Source organism: Tupaia chinensis, unplaced genomic scaffold (genome assembly GCF_000334495.1).
Source record: "Tupaia chinensis unplaced genomic scaffold, TupChi_1.0 Scaffold000409_1, whole genome shotgun sequence".
NCBI classification, from domain to species: Eukaryota; Metazoa; Chordata; class Mammalia; order Scandentia; family Tupaiidae; genus Tupaia; species Tupaia belangeri.
The window spans coordinates 14,843-20,955 of NW_006159914.1; positions in this window are offsets into that span (position 1 = coordinate 14,843).

A 6,113-nucleotide genomic window follows, 5' to 3' on the forward strand; every position below is an offset into this window, starting at 1 on the left:
AACATTATATTTTAATTTTTAAAAGTAAAAAATGAAAACCACACAGTGGAATACTTTTCCTTAAAAAAAATTTAAAAAAATTAAAAGGCACAGGGAGATACAGCCAGTCAGAGAGAGACAGAGATAAATGGAGAGGAGACAGAGGTAGCCCTTCCCACTAGAAATTAATTTGGAGGAGGAAGTCTCAGCAGAAAATTTTCATTTTTGGTCAAGGAAAACAATATTTCACAGCTTAAGTTCAGTATCCACCTCAGGATGGGCCTGGCCTGTGTTTGTGCCTTTCCTAAATTGGAAGATTCCTTTAAAGCAACCAAAACACAGCAACAAATGTACAGAAGTTGCACCATCTAGAAGAATTTAATGGAATGCTTTCATTTTTTTAAAGGGACTTGTATCAGGAGTTTAAAGTTATGGTGATTATTCTCTCAGCCTACATTGCCCAGGTATTGCTTTTTAATAAGAACTAAGCATAATGTTCCTTTGGGGCTACTCCCATTTAGACTAAGTACTTTGAGTATTTTAGTTTAGTTTAGTTTTTGCCATAGAGTGCATATGTTTACTGAAGACAGAGAGAGACAAAAAGAGGGAAAGAAATCGCTCCGTGGGGAGTTGGCCACACTGCAATCCCTTCTCCTCCATTGTCCTCCTGGGTTTTTTTGCACACATGCACATGTGCCTGGTGTGATTTGCAAGCCAGATCTGGGACTCAAACTGTAAAGTGGGCCATGTGAGAGTTCAATGCCTTCACACCATGCAAACTGCTGGCCCCATAATTTGATTATTTAAAAGCAAAATAACTGAAAGGGAGAAGGTAGAAAAGATGTCATTTAAAAAGTCTTTGTAATCTGGTCAGTCCCTTAGCCATCTCCTCCTTAAATAGCACATGTGACAGGGTTAGTAGCAGTAATGGTTGAGGGGACTTATGTGCAGTGGCAATGAGGTAACTTCTGCTCTGGTTAAGTAACAGGAATATGGTTGCTGCATTAGAGCTACTCTGCCACACTCAGTGCCTGGCTGTCACCATAATCAATAAATGCCGGAAGAATGGTTTTGCAAGAAAATTAGAGGAGTAGCTAGCAAAAAGGAAAGGTTATCCACATAGTTGATACAAAAGAATTTCAGAAAGTCTGTGGGAAAAGGAGTTAAAGGGCAAGGTTATTTTGGAAAAGTGTCTGAAATCCACATAAAGGTTTTTCATAATATGATTTATTTATTTATTTATTTATTTATTTATTTATTTATTCATTCATTTATTTATTTATTTATTTGCCAGAGGCCATATACACTTGTGGAGGGGGACAGAGATATATAGAGTGAGAATGCCTCCATGGGGTGTGGACGCACTGCAATCTATTCTCTATGTCTCCACCCTATTGGGGTATGCATGGACATGCATCCAGCATGATTTTTTTTAAGAATTATTTTACTTAATTTCATTTGTTATTATTTTTTAATTTGACCAGACAGAGATAAAAAGAAAATGAGAAAGCAAACCGTCAGGTCTGGGACTTGAACTGCAGTTGGCCATGTGGGAATCCAGTACCTTTAACCACCACGCCACCTGTCAGCCCCACATCTAGCATGTTTTCAAGCTGCAAGGGCTATGATTCAAACACAGTGGGCTCTGTCTTCCTTAACCACTAGGCCATGGGGCTGGCTCCATCTTGAACCCTCTGAAGACCACTCATATAACATAATTGTGGAAGCGGCATCTTATGTGTTCACAGTTTTGGGGGATCAGGGTAAAATCTGGGGGATCTTTCTTCTCCCTACCATGTATACAGCTCAGAATGAGACCCATGTCAGAATCACAGAGTTCCAGAATTGAAGGGCACCTTATAAGACACTAAAGCAAAAGCTTCTTATGTGTGGATCTTTATGATAGTTCTGACCCATGGAGACAGGCCTTTCCTTCAGACCCACCTTATGGTAGGAAATACTGTACCTCACTTTTGACCAACTAGACGGCTAAAAGGCAAGAAATGCTGTGAGGACATTTGCCTCCAATAAACTTTAGTATCCAGAATTGAAGTTGATTTTCTTTTCTGACACGTAGTAATCTTTTTTTTTTAATTAAAAAAAAATTTTTTTTTTAATTAAAAAAAATTTTTGAGAGTTTTGTTTTGTTTTGTTTTGTTTTGTTTTGCTATAGGATGCATGCTCTTGCTAGAAAGACAGAGACAGACAGAGACAGAAAGCAAGAAAGCACCCCCAAGAGGGGATGGCATCACTGTAGTTCCTTCTCCTCCATTCTCCTTTCATGATCTTGGGCATGCATGCACACATGCCTGGTGTGTGTTTAAGCCACTAGGTCCAGGACTCAAACTGCAGTCGACAACATGGGAGTCCAGCTACATAGCCATTACGCCAACTGCTGGTCCCCATGTACTAGTCTTAAGAGTTTTTCCCCAGGTTTGGATGCTCTTGTGGCTTGGGTTCGAGATGGTTCAGCATGTTGCTTCACCCAGAAATGCTGAGTATCCCTTGTAAAACAGGACTGACAAGGCACCACAGTCCTCCCGAGGCAGCCTTGTTCCAGCTCTGTCTGCCTTCATTTCCCTGCATCTGCACTATATCTCCTTCCCAAGACCTTACTTCAATCTTATACTCCCGCATTCTCCATGGGAAACTGTTTTGGGAACAGGCCTCTAGAGTTTGGAAGGTCCACCAAGAAACATGTGAAATGAAGATGATAATCTTTAGGAATAGTCTCTTGCCATCAAATACCACCTCATTTATGCCATTCTTTGAAGAATAATTCAATACCTCAGTAAGAATTCAAAATACCACAAAAGCCTCCACCCTTCTGGGGTCCTCTGAGGTTCTCAAAAGAAAACACAACCACCTGGGCCAGCCACCGCAGTGCAGCAAACCTCACTGCTCTGCATACCAAGGCCCAGGGAGAGGGCCCAGGTCCTGCCCACCCTGCTCTGTCCAAGGTCTCCCTCTGCATGCTGGGCATGCATGTGCCTGTGACCCTGGCTACCTGAGGCTGGCGGTGGCATTGCAGCTGGGGGTGCTTCTCCCCCGGGTCTCTGTGTCTTCCTCTGTTATAGAAAAATAAAAAATAAACTTTCAAAAATATCGATAAGTGAACCAATGTCAAGGAAAAGGCTGCTTGAGTGAATTCTGGGAGCACACAGCTGACGGCCAATGTCTGGAGGCCCTGTGTGCCTCACAGCTGGATGCCCCACCTGGGCCCAAGGTGAGCACAGTGGGTCCACATGTTCCTCGATGACCAAGAGCAAGTTAAAATGATGAAAAGAGCTGCACATGCCTGGTGTGTGTTTAAGCCACTAGGTCCAGGACTCAAACTGCAGTCGACAACATGGGAGTCCAGCTACATAGCCATTACGCCAACTGCTGGTCCCCATGTACTAGTCTTAAGAGTTTTTCCCCAGGTTTGGATGCTCTTGTGGCTTGGGTTCGAGATGGTTCAGCATGTTGCTTCACCCAGAAATGCTGAGTATCCCTTGTAAAACAGGACTGACAAGGCACCACAGTCCTCCCGAGGCAGCCTTGTTCCAGCTCTGTCTGCCTTCATTTCCCTGCATCTGCACTATATCTCCTTCCCAAGACCTTACTTCAATCTTATACTCCCGCATTCTCCATGGGAAACTGTTTTGGGAACAGGCCTCTAGAGTTTGGAAGGTCCACCAAGAAACATGTGAAATGAAGATGATAATCTTTAGGAATAGTCTCTTGCCATCAAATACCACCTCATTTATGCCATTCTTTGAAGAATAATTCAATACCTCAGTAAGAATTCAAAATACCACAAAAGCCTCCACCCTTCTGGGGTCCTCTGAGGTTCTCAAAAGAAAACACAACCACCTGGGCCAGCCACCGCAGTGCAGCAAACCTCACTGCTCTGCATACCAAGGCCCAGGGAGAGGGCCCAGGTCCTGCCCACCCTGCTCTGTCCAAGGTCTCCCTCTGCATGCTGGGCATGCATGTGCCTGTGACCCTGGCTACCTGAGGCTGGCGGTGGCATTGCAGCTGGGGGTGCTTCTCCCCCGGGTCTCTGTGTCTTCCTCTGTTATAGAAAAATAAAAAATAAACTTTCAAAAATATCGATAAGTGAACCAATGTCAAGGAAAAGGCTGCTTGAGTGAATTCTGGGAGCACACAGCTGACGGCCAATGTCTGGAGGCCCTGTGTGCCTCACAGCTGGATGCCCCACCTGGGCCCAAGGTGAGCACAGTGGGTCCACATGTTCCTCGATGACCAAGAGCAAGTTAAAATGATGAAAAGAGCTGATGGTCACCGAAGACCGCAGGAAGCTTAAGAGCACTGAGTGCATTTTATTCTTTATTCATTTCGGTCAAGAGAAATCTTAAATTTCTCCTGAAACATCCATGTCAATTGGAATGCCCTGGGACCTGCTGGTCTTTTTGTTTCAGTTTTGGTCACTCAATACTGGATTATGGTCCTTTCCATACAAGTTTACTCTTGTATGATAACAATATCTTCCTACCATCTGAGATGCATGACAGCTATCAGTACAGCGTTTGCTGGCCCTGAGAGATATAGCATTAAATCCACGTAGCAGTTAAAGAATTTTCATCTGAAATTTCAAAATCTGTTTTTGAAATAAATACATTTTGCTTTATTCAAATAAACCATGAGCCATTTGTATGTGTATGTGTGTATATATGTGTTTATGTATTTATATGTGTATGTATGCTTGTGTGTACGTGTGTGCATGTGTGTATGCATGTATATGTGTATTTGTGTGTTTCTGTGTATGTGTGTATGCATGTGTGCACTTATGTTTGTGTGTGTGCATGTATGTGTGTGTACGTGTGTGTGTGTACGTATGTGCATGTTTAGAACAGGGTAGGAATTCTCGCTTTCCCCAGAATACCTACATTACATTATATGAATATATAGAACATTATATGCTGCAACCTATAATACACCTAATTCCAAGACTATGAAGTTAATCAAAAGAAACTTAGGGGAGGGGGTAGGTATGATTGCAGTCACTTTGGAGAACTTCCCAGACATTGGAAACATTGACAATTCTAGACACTGGGTATTAAGCCCTTTCATAAGTCAGTGTGTTTCCAATTCTTTTATTACAAACAAATGACAAATGTTAGCTGATGGAACATTAAAAATATGTGCATTTTAGATCCCACCATGATCTCAGATGCTGCAGGCCTTTACCTTCACAGCAAGACCCTGCAAACCAAGGCCCTGTGAGATGAATCCCCTCCAGAACACTGCCACAGTGGCCGGGGAGCATAGACAGCTGAGGTGCTCCAGCCAAAGCCTCGGGTTGGAGGTTTCTCAGGCTCCATGGATGGGGCAGCCGGGACCTGCACACTGAGTTCTCATCGCACAGCAGGAACCAGGAGCAGCCAGACCACCAGTGCAGTGCGTGCTGTTCATGCTTAGGATCCTGAGCCTGAGGTTGACTCCACACGGCCTCCGCTTGCAGTGCTTCATTTTATGAAAGCATCTCTTGATTTTGTAAAGGGTTTTCTGTAGAGCGCCCCTGCCCCAACATGGCGCCGAGAGCACCCAGACTTCTACATAAACAAGCCCATATTTGGTTATCGTTCCTGTTCCGGAACGCGTAGGCACTGCCTCAGCCTATCAGCGCTTGCCTGGTGGCAAAAGAGGACTGGTTTGTGGGACATCGGATATAGGGAGCCCAGGTGGGCTGGGGGGAGAGAGGCTGCGGAGAAAGAAGGAAGGAGGGAGAAGGCTGGGGAGAATGGAGGAAGGAGGAAGAAGAAGACTGTAAGAAGCCTGGGGTAATAAAGCGTTCTGGAGAAGACCTTGTCAGTGTCATCGTTTGAAGCGACAACTGGTGGCCTATACAGGGACTACTTCTCCCTCCGCTCGAAGGTCAGAACTCCAATGCTCCAGGGCAGCCGGCTGGTAAGCCCCGAAAGGTGGGGAGGCTTAACGGTAATTGTTTAAAGTCCTCGGTAAAGAGATGATAGGGCTCCCGTGAAGAAGGGAGGTTTAAGGGCTCCCGTGAAAAGGGAGGTTTAAGGGCTCCCATGAAGAGGGAGGATTAAGGGCTCCCGTGAAGAGGGGAGGTTTGATAGGCTCCAGTGAAGAGGGGAGGTTTAAAGTCCTCGGAATAGAGAAGTTTT